This window comes from Enhydra lutris, unplaced genomic scaffold (genome assembly GCF_002288905.1).
Source record: "Enhydra lutris kenyoni isolate GAN:26980312 unplaced genomic scaffold, ASM228890v2 scaffoldscaffold37, whole genome shotgun sequence".
NCBI lineage: Eukaryota > Metazoa > Chordata > Mammalia > Carnivora > Mustelidae > Enhydra > Enhydra lutris.
Genome location: NW_019154121.1, coordinates 23,173,108 through 23,190,350, shown reverse-complemented (window position 1 = coordinate 23,190,350; position 17,243 = coordinate 23,173,108).

The window sequence follows — 17,243 nt, the reverse complement described above, 5'->3', positions numbered from 1 at the left end:
TAATTATTTCCATGTGATAGATTTCTTCCTTTTTTTTTAAAGATTTTATTTATTTACTTGACAGACAATGAGAGAAGATTATAAGCAGGGGTAGAGGGAGGGGGAGAAAGCGGCTTCCTGCTAAGGAGGGAGCCTGATGACTGGCTCAATCCCAGGGCCCTGGGATCATGACCTGAGCCGAAGGCAGACACTTAATGACTGAGCCAACCAGGCACCTGATAGATTCCTTAAATGCAATTACTATGCCAGGAGAAATTGTACTTCTACTCTCCAAAATACATACAGATTCTGTTCACTTCTCTCCATCCACTGTGCTACTACCCTGGACAAAGCACTATCAGTTTTCCCAAAATTCTTGCCATAACTTCTGAAGTATGTTCCCTGTTTCTGCTTGTTGTTGACCTCTACTGTCAGAACATTCATTCAGAGCGATCTTTTAAAGCCAAAATCTCATTGTAATACTTATTTGTTTTTAAAGGTTTTGACCTTCCAGTTGATTCTCATTTCATCTGTATTGAAACCAGATTTCTTATAATGTTTTAATAGCTTTCCCATTGCTGTAGGATATAACCCCTTTCCCTCGAACTTTAAAACTAAGGTCCCTCTTCCCTCATCATATTCTAGGCACTCACCTTCTTGCTGTTCCACTCTCACCGGGCAAAGTCCTGCCTCAGGCCATTTGCACTTGTGGTTTCCTCAACCTGAAATGCGTTATATCCATGGCTTACTTCTTCACCTATCTTGTTTAGATTTTTGTCCCAAATTACCTTCTTAGTGATTTAAAGTAGCATTTGTCTTATTCTTTATGCTTTCCTATCTTCCTTCCTTGGTGTATTTTTCTCCTTGTGCTTAAACTAAATTGATACTTTCAATGTTTTACTTTTATACTTGAGTATTAGTTGTCTTTCACCACTGGAGTATAAATGAAATAAGGAATTTATTTGCCATTACTGTACCCCAGAAATTGCTTGGTACATAATGGGTGCTGGATAAATATTTGAAGAATTGATACAAAAAATTATTCACAAGAATATTCCCCAGAAAATGTTATATTATTTACCAAATCTTTCATTTTTAAATGTTTCACTATAATTTTATACTATTGTCTCCCTGTTTTTACTTCCCTGACTAAACCCAGAAGCCTAAAAAAAGAGTTGGTTACAAAGAGGGCAAGAAAAGAAATAGACTTTTTGCAAATCTTCTCATTACCACTACCTCTGCCCATATTCTATCCCAATCTACTGCATGGGAATGGCATTATGGAAATGGTAGAAGAGGAAGTTCTAAGAATAGAATGCTCCACTCTGGCAATTGTTAAACTGGCAAAACAAGGCAAAACAACCCAAAACAAATAAACAAACAAAAAACTTGAGAGAATAAACTTTATCAGAATTCCAGAACTTAACTAAGAATTTAAAGCGTCAGGTGGGTGCTTAATGGAGAAAGTGACTGCTAAGGTTTGGTGTTGAAGAACATCTCTGTCAAGTCACTGAGTAACTTCTCAGACACTGCAATGTAAACTTTAGTGATCAACCACACAGAAAAGGAAAACACTTTTGAAATTAGTGTGGAAAATCACTTTAAAAAAAAAAAAAAATGACTGCAAACCGCAAGAGTCCACAATGAAAATCAGTGGGGAGGAGGGAGAATCTGATTTCCAGAGTCACCATATTATAATATTCAAAATGTCTAGTTTTCAGTGAAATAAATAATTTTTAAAAATTACAAGGCATTAAAAAAAAAAAAAAACAGGAAAGTATGGCCCAGTCACTGGAAAAAATATATTTGCAGACATCCCTCCTCACCTAGGAAACCCAGACCCTGGATGTGCTAGCCAAAAAATTTAAATCACTGTCTTATAATATGTTCAAAGAACAAGTAGGAAACTGTCAACAAAGAACCAAAGGAAACCAGGAGAACTATACATGAACAAATAGTTTTGGGACTACTGGATTTCCCAGAGCAAAAGAACAAATTTCCCTACCTCACATCATAAAGAAAGTTAACTCAAAATGAATGAACAACATAGATGTAAGATCTAAAACTGTAAAACTCTTAGATAAAACATGGGGATCAATCTACATGAACTGGATTTAGCAATAGATTCTTATATATCACACCAAACTATGATCACCGTAAAATGATAATACAGTGAACTCCACTGACATTGTAACATTTTGTGTATTGAAGGATATTACCCATGAAATGGATATGGGAGGAAACCTAAAAAATGGGAGGAAATGTTTGCAAATTGCATATCTGATAGTGTTTTCATATCCAAAATACACTAATAACACAACTTATTAATAAAAACAGCCCAATTTAATAAATGGGGAAATGACCTGAGCAGACATTTCTCTAGAGAAGATACACAAATGGCCCAAAAACACATGAAAGAGTATTTAACAGCATTAATAATTAGGAAAATAAAAAGGAAAATTGGGGCACCTGGGTGGTTCAGTGGGTGAAGTGTCCAACTCTTGGTTTTGGCTCAGGTTTTGATCTCAGGTCATGAGATGGAGCCCCATTGGAGACTGCTTAAGATTCTCTCTTTCTCCCTCTCCCTCTGTTCCTTCCCCTGCTCAGGCTCTCTGAAAAAAAAAAAAAAAAATTAAAACCACAATGAGAGACCATTTCATACCTACTAGGATGCCTATAATTCAAACAAACAAACAAACAAACAAATAAACAATATATGTTGGTGAGGATGCGGAAAGCTTGGATACCTAGTACATTGTTGGTGGGTATGTAAAATCTTGCAACTGCTGTGGAAACATTTCTTCAGAAGGATAAGTGTAGAATTATTTTATGACCCAGCAGTTCCACTCTCAGGAATATATCCCAAACAGATGAGAACAGGTACTCAGACATTTGTACAAAAATGGTCATTGCAGCATTATTGGCAATAGCCAGAAGGTGAAAACAACCCCAAATGTTCATCAAAATATGGCATATACATACAATAGAAAACAATTCAGTCATTAAAGGGAATGAAGTACTGTGATATATGTTACAATGTAGAACATAAGGAATACCATGGAGGACCACAGGGGAAGGGAGGGAAAACTGAATAGGAAGAAATCAGAGAGGGAGACCAACCATGAGAGACTCTGGACTCCGGGGAACAAAGAGTGTTACAGAAGTGGGTGGTGACGGAATCGGGTAACTGGATGATGGGTATTAAGGAGGGCACGTGCTGTGATGAGCACTGGGTGTTATATGTAACTAATGAATTGTTGAATACTACATCGAAAACGAATGATGTGCTGTATGTTGACTAATTGAGCATAATAAAAAATACTGATAAAAAAAATAATGCTAAGGGAAATAAGCCACACACATAATATCACATGTTGTAAGAATCCATTTATATGAAATATACACAATGGGTAAATCCATAGACATCAAGAGTGTGTTGGTTTTTACCTGAGAGGAACAGGTGAATGAGGAGAGACTGCTTCATGGGTATGGGGATTTTGGTGGGGGAGTGAATGAAAGGTTTCAGAACTAGATAGGCACGGTGGTTGAACTACATTATGGATATACTAAATGCCACTGGCCACTGAATAGTCTGCTTTAAAATGGCTAATTTTATGCTCTGTGAATCCTGCCTCAAACAAAAAACTATTATTAGGATGATTTTTGGGGTGAGCTTATCACATCCTATGTTGCCTGAAGGGTATTCAGATCTTTAATAAATAGCTACAAAATTATATATGTCTACCATGTATGCTTTAAGGAAAAGAACATAGCAAACAATGTTTCTGTGGTAACTGTGGTAATTGAAACATAATAACAATGCTTTAAATAAAAAACATGTCTTCAGTATTCTGGTATTTACAAGGGACCTATTTCAAACCAGTGTTTCACAGTGTATTTCTCGAGTGCACTTGGAGGCATTTGGAGAATTTTTAAAAAGTAATCTGGTTTAACTGGTTTAACTCATGTGGAGAAAGTCAATTGAAAGGAGAAACTTGTATTATTAACTTAAAAGTTATCCGACATTGTCTAAAACAAAAGTAAGAACAACAGAAATCTATGTAGAAATGTCTAAATTGAATAGCAACCCTTGATCCCCTCCTCTGATCTGCCTCATCACAAGTAACCATTTTTATTAGTGGTTGGAATTGGGCTCTTTTAGCAGTCATCTTTATAAATTTAAATAACATATCTATATGTCAATTTCGTGGATTGAATTTGGTTGATGCCTCATTTTTAAGAATAGGAATTAAATGTGATTTTAGCATTAACTTACTTTTCTCCATTTCTTTTTGTTTAAATAATTTTATTCCATTGGTACACCTTATCATTTTTTAATGTTTTCTGATTCATCAACTTCAGATATTGTGTTTTTAACTCCCAATTCAAAAAGATGAGGGAATTATTTTCTATTTCTAACATCTTCTTTTCTAAAATGTTGGCAACTTTAAGGTCTTCAAAATGTCGAGTTTTGCAGCATTTACATTTTTTTCTGTAACAAGAATTAGATCTTTGCTTTGTCTTAATGAGTCTAAAAATGTAATTCCAGTCAATAAGATATTATGGTTATCTGAGTATTATTCATGGGAAAACCAATCATTTAACTGGATGGATAAATGAAACATTGTAATTCTCTTTCCCTAATGGGATTAGCTAAAATGTTCTATCACATACTACTGAATTTAATGTACTTAAATTATGTCAAGATTAAAATACTTCATTGCAGTCTTGGAGTTCCTTTCATTCTCCAGACTGTTTGATAACCAATATATATTTGAAATTTGATAGATCTCTTTCAAACTAAAGGCACCCTGAACCCTCTCTCAATCAATGTTCAATACTAATCAATTGAATTAAAGATTTATCAGTATATTTATTGCCTTTGTTTAAGCACTTTCCTTTTTTATCAGAACTGTTTCTAATTATTTGATTTTAAACATTTTACTATTTAGTGTTCATTTAATACAGAAGTGTTTGAAAATGAATACTTGAGGGCACCTGGGTGGCTCAGTGGGTTAAGCCTCTGCCTTCAGCTCAGGTCACGATCTCAGGATCCTGGGATCGAGTCCTGCATCGGGCTCTCTGCTCGCCAGGAAGCCTGCTTCCTCCTCTCTCTTTGCCTGCCTCTCTGCCTACTTGTGATCTCTATCAAATAAATAAGTAAAATCTTTAAAAAAAAAAAAAAGAAAATGAATACTTGAGGCTATGATATGTTAATAGTTAATTGGTACAATCTATTGCTTATATGTACATAGAGCTAGAATTACAACTATAGGGCATCACAGAATATACAGTACAAGTATTATGAATATATTAGAATAGGGCAAAGGATATATAATTAATATATATATTTAGCTGATAGCATTTCATGCCTTTGTACATTAGGGAGTGTTTGATACATTTTTGAGGGAAAACGTTAGAAAAGGTCTTGAGTCCCAATTCCTAAAATTAGTATCAGAATGGCAGGAAACAAAGGTCCAAGAGTATTGGAAATCATTCATCTATGTATGATAACTGTATTTAGTTTCTAAGAATTATGCTTATTATGCTTTGGCATGATAAACTGTATAGTTAATAAGTTGTGATGGCAATTAAACTTCTAAACTGGTTTAACATGATCTTTTATCTTCTTTACTAGAAAGCATTTAGGTGTGTGGAAAATGGAGGTAAAATCACTGCCATGAAATCCAGAGATTTGCAGTCTTCCTGTGGTCCAGTCACTCCCTAGGTATGTGCACTACCCTTTCTATTTCCTCGTCTTCCTCATCTATATGAAGGTAGTCACTGAAACAGATAACATTACTGTGTTGCTACTAAGATAGAAGATAAAGCATTGTAATGTCTAATTTGGCCATAGTAATTATTATGAATGTTTCTCACTGTATTTTCTTACTAAAAAAACCCAGACCTATTACAGACAACCAAAGACAAACCAGGCAAGATGTATTTGGCACATTTTCATGCTAGAGTACCCCTCAGTCTCGGATTTTTCTTTCTAATATAGGATTATAATAAAATCTGTCCTCTAGAGTGGTTGTGATTATTACATTAAGAGGAACATAGATTATGTGCAGCAGTGTGTAAACTGAAAAGGCTCTACCAATGATACATATTTTAATGGGTTACTAGGATAAGACGAAATATATCAAAAATTCAAAACAGGTGTTTGCAAACGTTGTTCCTGATAAACCCGAAAACAGGTTGCATCATGTAAAAAAAAACATATGTTGAAGTTTAGAATATGCTTCTTTTAGGTGTATTAATTGACAATGTTAGTAGTTGAAAAAAACCCTATAAAATAACTACAGAGTACGGATTAGGATTATGAGCCACTGAAGGTGAAATCACTTGGCAAAAAGCCCATTTAAAAAAAAAAAAGTGCTGGGCTAGGATTCGACACAAAGCAGTTTGACTCCAGAATAAAATTTTTTTCATAGATGCATTAAGAGACCTATTTTTATGTGGGAGAAGTAACAAAAACTTCACAGAAAGAGCACAGTTTTATGGGTCTTCCGGATATCTTTGTTTTGGTTTTCTGTTAGGCAATCTAAAAAGCATATTTCAAATTTTATTTTTCCAATCTTTTGTTAACCTATTTATTTCTCTGTAACTAAATTTAAGATGAAGAACAGGATTGGGAAATTCTCTCTTTAACAAATAACCATTTGTTATATTTGTTATACTTGTTTGTTTAAATATCCATTTACTATAATTTAAAAAGAAGAAAGTGGTAATTTTGAGCACACTTTTGTTTAGAAATAATGTTTCTCCGGAACTGACAATGAAAGAGTTAATGCTGCCAGTAACCGGTAGAGTCCAAGTCCAGGAAAGGTAACATTGGCAGGCACTTGAATAAAAAGCAACAACAGACCTGTCATGACTGTGTCTTGAGTAATGGGATTCATTCATTTTGGTATTTTTAATGCAATTGTAAACTGCCATTTTCCTCACAGTTTAAAGCAGGTGTTTTTTTGATGATATAGCTATAAATGTGAAAACCAAATTAACTTGTCACATTTGACTGGCTAAAGTATTTCCCAATCCCATTTTTAGGGTATTGATAAAACCTCAATAATCAGGGTTTAAATCAGGAGGAAGAATGACATTTTGCAGGATCACAGAAATGTCCCAAAGATGAAAAATATGAAGAAAGTTGGTTAATATATGGTTGTTTATGAAGTACAGAATCCTATATTAAAAATAATAGCACACAATCCTGGGATTCATGTCAGTAAGTCAATACCCACTATCTGAGACAGCACTATCATACAATATTGACTGGCATTTGTATTTTTATTCTTTTATTAAGTTAACTCTAATGTTCCCTTAGGGAATTCTCTATTTTGAGTAACTGAAATTCACCCTTCCCATCTTAACCCAATTGTTCCTGAAGGTAAGGATTCTTTTTTCTAGGTAGTAGTAAACTTTAATTCACAGGTCTGAAAAGCATAATACCCAGACAATGGAACAATTATCACCTAGAGAAGGGGTGATTTCCTTTAGAGAGGTTCATCTCTAATTAACCCTTTTGGGGCTAGAGTAAAGGCCCCTCCCACCAGTATTATCAATAGCTAATTTATGCATCTTTTCCTGGGGGATTTTTACAAAAGAAGCTTTACCAGTATCCGATCACATAAAAATACTTCCGTGCCTCAGAATCAACTGAATTTATGTTCCTTAACCTACCCAGCCTTAAAAGGTTTGTGGAATAAACACTGTTAGTATAGAAGGGAGAAAAGCAGAGGCTGGTACCTCTTTAGCAAGTGGCATCTAGACCCTATTTCTATATCAGATAGACTCTGATCTATCAAAAGCAGACACAAATCAGAACAACTTTTTTATTAACAGTGGAGAATTCTCTGTACTTCCTGTTCAATTTTGCTCTAATTTTAACCTGCTCTAAAATATAAAGTTTATTAATTTAAAAAATACGATAAACAATTGGCTAAATAAATGCCAATATCATCGTTAAAAAAGAAAAAGAACTGATATGTGCTCCTACAACATAGAAGAACCATGAAAACATATGCCAAGTAAAAGAAGCCAGTCTCAAAACACCATCTAGTACATGATTCAATTTATGTGAAAGAGCCGGAATAGGCAAATCTACAGAGAAAGTAATAATGGCAGCCCAGGGCTGGGAGGGAAGGGCAGGAGAAGGTGGAGAGCCACTGCACATAGTTCAGGAGTTTTCGTGGGAGGGATGATGAAAATGTCCTAAATTATTAAGAGGACGAGTGTATATCTCTGTGAATGTACTAAAAACTTGAATTATACACTTTAAATAGGGAAATTTATGGTATGCAAATTATATCTCATTAAAGCTGTTAACTAATCTACGGTTATATTAAAAGTATTTTGGTGTAACATCTACTTCATAACAAAACATACAATAATATTATGTTAATAGTCTTTTTGAGAGATATGTTCTTTAAAACAATTGCATTCTCTTTCATATTCTGTGATTTATATTAGATGATTTCCCTCTTGAAAATGTGCATCTGTGATGCAATCTGATACCCAAATAGTTTTTTAGGGAGCATTATATAAATGTATATACATTTTAAAAAGTACATTTAAGTCTAGTGACGTGGGTTGAAGAGAACTATTTAGGGATGGGTAGGTTAAACTCTATACACTGGCTTCCTTCCCCCAAATCAGTTAAAATCAAATCGTTCACAGAACGTATTTAATCTTCCATGGAAATACACACCCACATATTTAAGCATTATTCATGATTAAAGACACCAGAAATTAGGAGATTTGATCTGCAGAAAGGATATTAGCAGCAGAAACAATTAACTTTCAAGGTATAGAGCCTTCTTCATTCTTACTCTGGGTTTTGGGACAACATACTCTTCTGGTTTTCCCTCTCACCCTGAATGGTGCTTTTACATCTTTCCTGGATCTTCTTCCCTTGCTGAATTACCACATTTGGTGTGTTCTAAGGCTCAGTCCTCAGAGCTTTTCTTTGTTATAGATACATTCAGTCGTTAATGATCACACAAAATCTTGTTTTGAAATACTGTATTTATAGGATAAATCTCAAATTTTAATCTCCGGTCCAGACAGATTTACAGTACTGTGCCAAACAATATTGGAGCTTGAGGCAAAAAGAAAAAAATCAGTAATATCGATCCTGCCCGTATTAGCTTTCTATTGCTATTGTAACAAATAACCACAGACTTAGCTTCTTAAAACAAAACTAAAATCTCCCCAAATCAAACAAATTTAGTATCTCATAATTCTGTAGGTCAGAAGTCTGATAGGTTAATATGGGTTCTTTGCTCCAGGTCGCACAAAGCAGAAATCAAGATGGCAGCCGGCCTGGGCTCTTATCTTAAGGCTCTAAGGGGAGAATCAGCTTCTAGGCTCACTCAGGTGTTGGCAGAATTCAGTTCTTTGAAGTTATACGGCTGAAGTCCCTGTTTTTCTTGCTTGCTATTGTCCAGGGGCTGTTCTTGGCTTCTAGTATCCACCTCTTGCCATCTCCTGGCTGATAACTCACTGTGGCTCATGTTCAAAGCCAACAACAGTGCAACTGTACCTTTTTCACACCTATAATCTTTCCTGAGTCTTTTTCTACTTATCTCTAATTCTTTTGTCTTCCTTTTCTGCTCTAAAGAGCTCGTGAGGTTATAGGGGGCTCATTTAACAATCCAGGGTAATTTTTCTGTTTTAAGGGTAGCTTGTTAGCAACCTAATACCACCAACAAAGCCTCTTTTAGCATGTAAGGTGGACATTCACAAGCTTAACATTAGAGGATAAAAATCCTGCCTACTAAACTATTCTTATTTTTAAATTTTGCTATTTTGCTCACCATGTATTGTTTGCATTAATTTTTATTTTTTTAAAAAATCATGTTAAAATATTATTTATTGTGATTAATGAGTATTTCCATGCTCCACTGCATTTTGTATCTGGGGCGAGTGCCTCATTTACCTCACCATAATTTTGGCCTTACAATATCACCATATTCCTGCTGAGATCTTCTGCTGGGTATTGGAAAGTTATCATGTTCAGAATCAAACTACTGATTTCCCCTCCAGAGTCTGCTTTTCCCAAAGTGTTTCTTATTTCAATAAATAGCACCTCCATTGACCTCATTGTTAAGGTCAACATAATACTTGGAATTTGTTTTTGATTTCTCAATTCAGTATCTCCAGTTTACACTCAGAGTGAAATCCAAATCTTTATTTATAGTCTATATGCCCTCTATGTTCTGGCTCATGGCTATTTAACATTCTCTCCTGTGTTTACTCCCACTACAATCTCCGGTTGTTTTACCCTTATTCCAGATAAGAACCCAACTGGAGGTATTTCTTCTGCTAGAAGATTCGTCTCCCAGATTTCACTTAGTTCACTTCCTAAATTCATTCATGTCTCTACTCAAACATCATTTTCCCAGACCTATCTCAGATCCTTGTCTCTTTCTTCTCTTTTACTTTTGTCGTGGGGTTTATTATCTGACAACCTACCATAACATTTTAAATATGTGGTCCTCTCCCATATGTGCTTCCTAAGGACAAATCTTTGCTTTGGGTCATAGATGTATCCCCTGTGCTTAGAACAAAACTTGTAGCATAATAGGTACTCTAGATACTAAAAAAAATACCTGTTGATTGATTGACAGCTGCATTCAACACAATAGCATAGAAAATAATGTTAGGTATTTTTACAAAACATAAAATCTAAAATCTCTGTGATATTTGTGGGGAAACAGGAGTTTTGTAAACTTATTAGTCAATCTGTATCAAATGGTCAAAAAGCAGACCATGAATGGACCTCTCCTTAATAAGAAGATGTCTACAGGTCCAGTGATAATAGATTTATACCTATTCATACTAATAAATTCTGTGCATCAGATCAATAGCCTTATAAACAATTTATAAGCAGGAAATTGATGGGCATAATATTAATAATTTATCTCAGTCTTACATAGCTCCACTTACTGTACTGATAACAAAAGATCTAAGAGTAAACAAAGTCATGGAGAAGTTACATGGTACTACATCAGATTATTAGTTTCACAGAGCTCTGGTGTGGTAGCAATTTGTGATCCATGTTCCATTAAAGAAAATTAACTTAAAGATATACTTTGCTCAGGAATAACCACATTCTCATTATCTCACTAGAGATTTATTATATTTATATATGCATTACTGAGTTAGGCACTATGTGGATACAAAGATATGGAATAGATGTCTCTGGACTAAAATATAATCTGGTGGTGAGATATGGCATATTTGCAATAAAAGCTTACCTATATATACAGGAATTAAAAATACAGAAACATAATTAAATCAACAAATAGTTATTAAGTACTTATATTAAAACAACGTTGCAGGAGTCATGGAGATTTTTTTTAAAGATTTTATTCATTTATTTTGTCAGAGAGAGAGCACAAGCAGAGGGAGGGACAGGCAGAATGAGAAGCAGCCTCCCCACCAAGCAAGGAGCCTAATGTGGGACTCGGGGACTTGATCCCAGGACCCTGGGATCATAACCTGAGCTGAAGGCTGACCCTTAACCAACTGAGCCACCCAGGAGTCCCCTTGGGGATATTTTAAGTACATTCATTATTCCTAGTTTACTTAAAACCATTAGATTTTAATAAAAAACATCCCAGGATAAAATTCCAAAGGGGTTATTTAAGAAATAAGAGTACTGTGCCATGAGAGATAAGGCCATTTGAGGAATTTTATGCAAGGAGAAGTATTTGAACAGAAAGCTGTTTCAAAGGGTAGGAAAGGGATAGGTAGGAAAAAGGTAGGAAAGAGATATTTCAGGTTGAGAAAAATACTACACACAAAGTTATAGGTACATTTTAATCTTTGTTGATAATATTATCCAGCATGTATACAGAGCTTTACATTTAATAGAGTGAAGGTGATCCCTGATTTTAAATGGGAAAAAAAATTCTTACACATTGATTTTAAATTGTTTCTCTGGATGCAGAGAACAAATAAAATTTTAATAGCCTGTTTTACTCCTAAAAATACTTTGACCCCAAATACTTATTTGTTTCTGAAAATTTTGTGTTAAAAAGAAATTCCTTGTTCAAGAGCATTCTATAAAATTGTAATTATTGGAAGGTAATGCCTTTAACTAACAATGGATTATTGGACAGTCTGCTAAGAGAAAAAAGAGTTTTATTGAAAAAAGTAGAGGGGCGCCTGGGTGGCTCAGTGGGTTAAAGCTTCTGCCTTCGGCTTGGATCGTGATCCTAGGGTCCTGGGATCGAGCCCCGTATCAGGCTCTTTGCTCAGTGGAGCCTGCTCCCCCCCACCCCGCCGCCGCCTGCCTCTCTGCCTACTTGTGATCTCTGTCAAATAATTAAATAAAATCTTAAAAAAAAAAAAAGAAAGAAAAAAGTAGGGATGCTGAGTACGATATAGAACACTTTGAGTTTGCTTCCCTCACTATTCCTAGTAGATTCTAAAAGGACTAGTATCAAGGTAATATATGAAATATGCTAATTTTCCTTTCAAGTGTTGCCAGAGATTGGCTTTTCAAATGTGTGTGAGGAAAATGATTCTGCCAGGTGCATCTCAGATGGAATTGTAAGTTCCATCTGAGAGGTAGCATTCATGGAGACATCTCTCCAGGAGAAAAGGAGTGCTGGTGCCATTTCCCTCCCTTGCCTCTCAGCATAAACACAGAACAACCTGTGGGAAGCAATGTAGTGTAGGCACTGGCTGCCTAACTTTCTTACATCAAGTCCCACTCCTTGCACTCTGAGACTACCCTTCTCAGTCATGCTTGCCTCAGTCTCAGCGTGGCAGGCCCCTCCCCCAAAACACCAGCACAAACTCCTGCCCACACCACATCTCCTGACCAGAGAGTGTTACAGGGTCTCAGTTTCAGTGGAGGTGATGTCAGGTCTCATTTCACAAGCAGACCAGAGCACAGCTAGCTAAAACTTGCCACATTCAGTCCAGAGACCAAACTCTGCCCACAACAGGCAAGGAGCACCTCATCAGATGACTAGTCCAAAGGATAGAGCACTCAGAAAAGCAGAGCAGAAGCAGTACACACTGGAGACATTCCCTGAAGTGCCAGGTCCTGGGCAGTACATCACCTCTTCTTCATAAGGCCATCACTTTCAGGAGTAGGAGACATAACTGGCTTTTCTAAGACAGAGAAGAAAGCAGAGACATAGACAAAATGTGAAGTTAGAGGAGTTTATTGCAGATAAAAAAAAAAACAAGACAGACCATAACTAGAGAACCAAGCAAAACAGATGTAAGTAACATATCTGACGGAGAATTTAAAGCAGTGATCTGAGGATACTAGCTGAGCTTGAGAAAATTATAGAGGACATCGTAAGATTTTACCACATAGATAAAGAGTTTAAAAAGAGAGATGAAGAGTGCAATAAAAGAGATTAGAAACATTGATGTTTGATGCAATGAATATTGCATATTCTGGCAGACTAGAAGAAACAGAGGAAGGAATTAATGACTTAGAAGATAAAGTGATGGAAAGCAATGAAGCTGAACAAAAGGAAAAGAGAAGAATTATGCAAAATGAAGATAGGCTTAGGGAACTCAGTGATTCCATCAAATGTAATAACATTCATATTATAACAGTCTCAGAGGAAGAGAAAAAAAGGGTGAAGAAAATTTGTTTGAAGAAATAATAGCTGAAAACTCCTCTAATCTGGAGAAAAACAGAAACAAAAACAAACAAACAAACAAAAAAACAATAGACATCCAGATCCAGGACAGAGAACTCCTATCAAAATCAACAAAAGCAGGCCAACACCAAGACCTATTGTAATTAAATTTGCAAAATATAGTGATAATGACAAAATCTTAAAAGCAGCAAGACAGAAGAAGTCATTGAATTACAAGGAAAAACCCATGAGACGAGCTAGGGATTTTTCAACAGAGACTTAGCAAGTGCGACGGGAGTGGCATGATATATTCAAAGTGCTGAATGGAAAAAGTCTGCAGCCAAGAATACTCTATCCAGCAAGGCTGTCATTCAGAGTAGAGGGAGAGATCAGGGGTATTCCAAAGAAACAAAAACTAAAGGAATTCATGACCACTAAACCAGCCCCACAAGAAATATTAAAAGGGACTCTCTGAGTGCAAAGGAAAGACCAAAGTGATAGTACAAAGGAAGGGAATCCAAAAGTAGTAAAAATGAGTATTTCTATGAAAAATCTGTCAAGGAATGCACACACAAAAAAGGATATAAAATAATAATGTATACCTAAAATGTGGGGAGGAGAGGAGAAAAGAATGGATTCAAGGTTAAATGACCATCAATTTAATATACTGCTATTTGCAGAAGATGTTATGTACAAACCTAATGGTCAGCATGTATCAAAAGCCACTAGTAACCATGCAAAGAATAAAAAGAAAGAAATCCAAATATATTAGTAAAGATAATTAGCAAAACATGAAAGAGAGAAACACAAAAACGGATCAGGGAAAATCTTTAGAAACAACCACAAAACAACTAATAAAATGGCAATAAATACGTATCTATCAATAATTACTTTGAATGTAAATGGACTAAATGCTCCAGTGAAAAGACAGGGAGCAGCAGAATGTACACACACACACACACACACACACACACACACACACACACACATCTTAAAGATCCATCTATATACTGCCCACAAGAGACTCAATTTAGATCTAAAGTCACCTGCAGATTGAAAGTGAGGGTATAAAGAAACATGCATCATTTAAATGTATGTCACAAAGAAAGCCAGAATAGAAATACTTATATTGGACAAACGATTTCAAAACAAAGACTGTAACAAGAGACAAATAAGGGGACAATCCAACAAGAAGATCATAGTAAAGGGGACATAATAAAGGGGACAATCCAACTATATCATAATCTACCTTGACTTTCCAATGATCATATTATCATAATAAAGGGGACAATCCAACAAGAAGATATAACAATTGTAAATATGTATGCACCCAACATGGGAGCACCGAAATACAGAAAAGTCTTAATAACAAACAACAAAGGAACTAATTGGTGATAACACAATGATAGTAGGGCACTTCAATACCCCACCTACATCAATGGACAGATCATCTATGCAGAAAATAAACCAGAAAACAGTAGGTTTGAATGACACACTCAACCAGAGAGATTTAACAGGTATATTCAGAACACTCCATCCTAAAACAGCAAAATATACATTTTTTTCAAGTGGCCATTGAACATTCTCCAGAATAGATCATGCTAGGTCACAAAACAGGCCTCAACAAATACAAAGAATTGAAGTTATACCATGTATCTTTTATGACCACAATGCTATGAAACTAGAAATTAACCACAATAAAAAATCTGGAAAGTTCACAAATACACGGAGGTTAAACAGCATGCTATTGAACAATGAATGGGTCAACCAGGAAATCAAAGAAGAAATTAAAAAAAAAAAAACATGGGAACAAATGAAAATGAAAACACGGCAGATAAAACCTTTGGGATGCAGCAAAAGTGGTCATAAAAGGGAAATATATAGCAATATAGACCTACCTAAAGAAACAAGAAAAGTCTCAAATAAAAACCTAACTTTACACTTAGAGTTAGAAAAAGAATAATAAATGAAGCCTGGCATCAGAAGGAAGAGAATAATAGAGATTAGAGCAGAAGTAAATGATATAGAAATTAAAAAAGAAATGGTAGAACAGATCAATGAAATTAGGAGCTGGTTCTTTGGAAAAATTTAAAAAATTGATAAACCTCTAGCTAGACTTATTAAAAAGAAAAGAGAAAGGACACAAATAAATAAGAATCATGAATGCAAGAGGAGAGACCACAACTAATACCACAGAAATACAAACAATTATAAGACAATATTAGGAAAAATTATATACCAACAAAATGGACAATCTGGAAGAAATGGACTAATTCCTAGAAACATAGAAACTGCCAAAACTGAAACAGGAAGAAACAGAAAATTTGAACAGGCCCATAGCAAGCAAAGGAACTGAATTAGTATTCAAAACTCTCCTAACAAAAAAAAAAAAGTCCTGGGCCAAATACCTTCCTGAGGGGGATTTCTACTAGACATTTAAAGAAGAGTTAATACCTATTCTTTTCAAACTGTTCAAAAAATAGAAAAGGAAGGAAAAATTCCAAACTCTATGAGGCCAGCATTACCTTGATTCCAAAATCAAAGGCCCCATTAAAAAGGAGAAAGGAGAAATACAATGTCCCTGATGAACATGGATGCAAAACTTCTCAACTAAATACTAGCAAATCAAATCCAACAGGAAATTAAAAGAATTATTCATCATGATCAAGTGGGATTTATTCCTGGGCTGGAGGGGTGGTTCAATATTCACAAATCCATCAATGTGATACCTCACATTAATGAAAGAAAGGATAAGAACCACATGATCCTCTTAATAAATGCAGAAAAAAACATTTGACAAAATATAACATCCATCCTTGATAAAAACCTTCAACAAAATAGGGATAGAGGGAACATACCTCAACATCATAAAAGCCATGTACGAAAGACCCACAGCTAATAACATCTGTTATGGGGAAAAACTGAGCTTTTCCTCCAGAGTCAGGAACAAGACCATTGTTATTTAACATAGTAGTGGGAGTTCTAGCCTCAGGGGGTGGGGAAGAAAGAAAGAAAAAAAGAAATAAAGCTATCCAAATGGGCAAGAAAGCAGTCAGTTTTCACTATTTGCAGACGACATGATACTCTCTGTAGAAAACCCAAAGACTCCACTATAAAATTGCTAGAACTAATACAGGAAATCAGTAGAGTCACTGGTTACAAAATCAGTGTACAGAAATGTGTTGCATTTCTACACACTAATAATGAAACGCCAGAAAGAGAAATCAAGGGATAGATCCCAATTATCATTGCTCCAAAAACCATAAGATACCTAGGAATAAACCTAACTGAAATATAAAACACTGATAAAAGGAATTGAAGATGACTCAAGAAGTCAATCTACACGTTTAATGCAATCCCTATCAAAGTACCAACAGCATTTTTCAGAGCTAGAACAAACATCCTAAGGTTTGTATGGAAACATAAAAGACCCTGAATAGCCAAAGCAATCTTGAAAAAGAAAAGCAAAACTGGAGGCATCACAATTCTGGACTTGAGTTATATTACAAAACTGTACTAATCAAAACATTATGGTGCTGGCACAAAAATAGGCACGTAGATCAATGGAACAGAATAGAAAATCCAAAAATGGATCCACAATTATATAATCAATTAATCTTCAACAAAGCATGAAAGAATATCCAA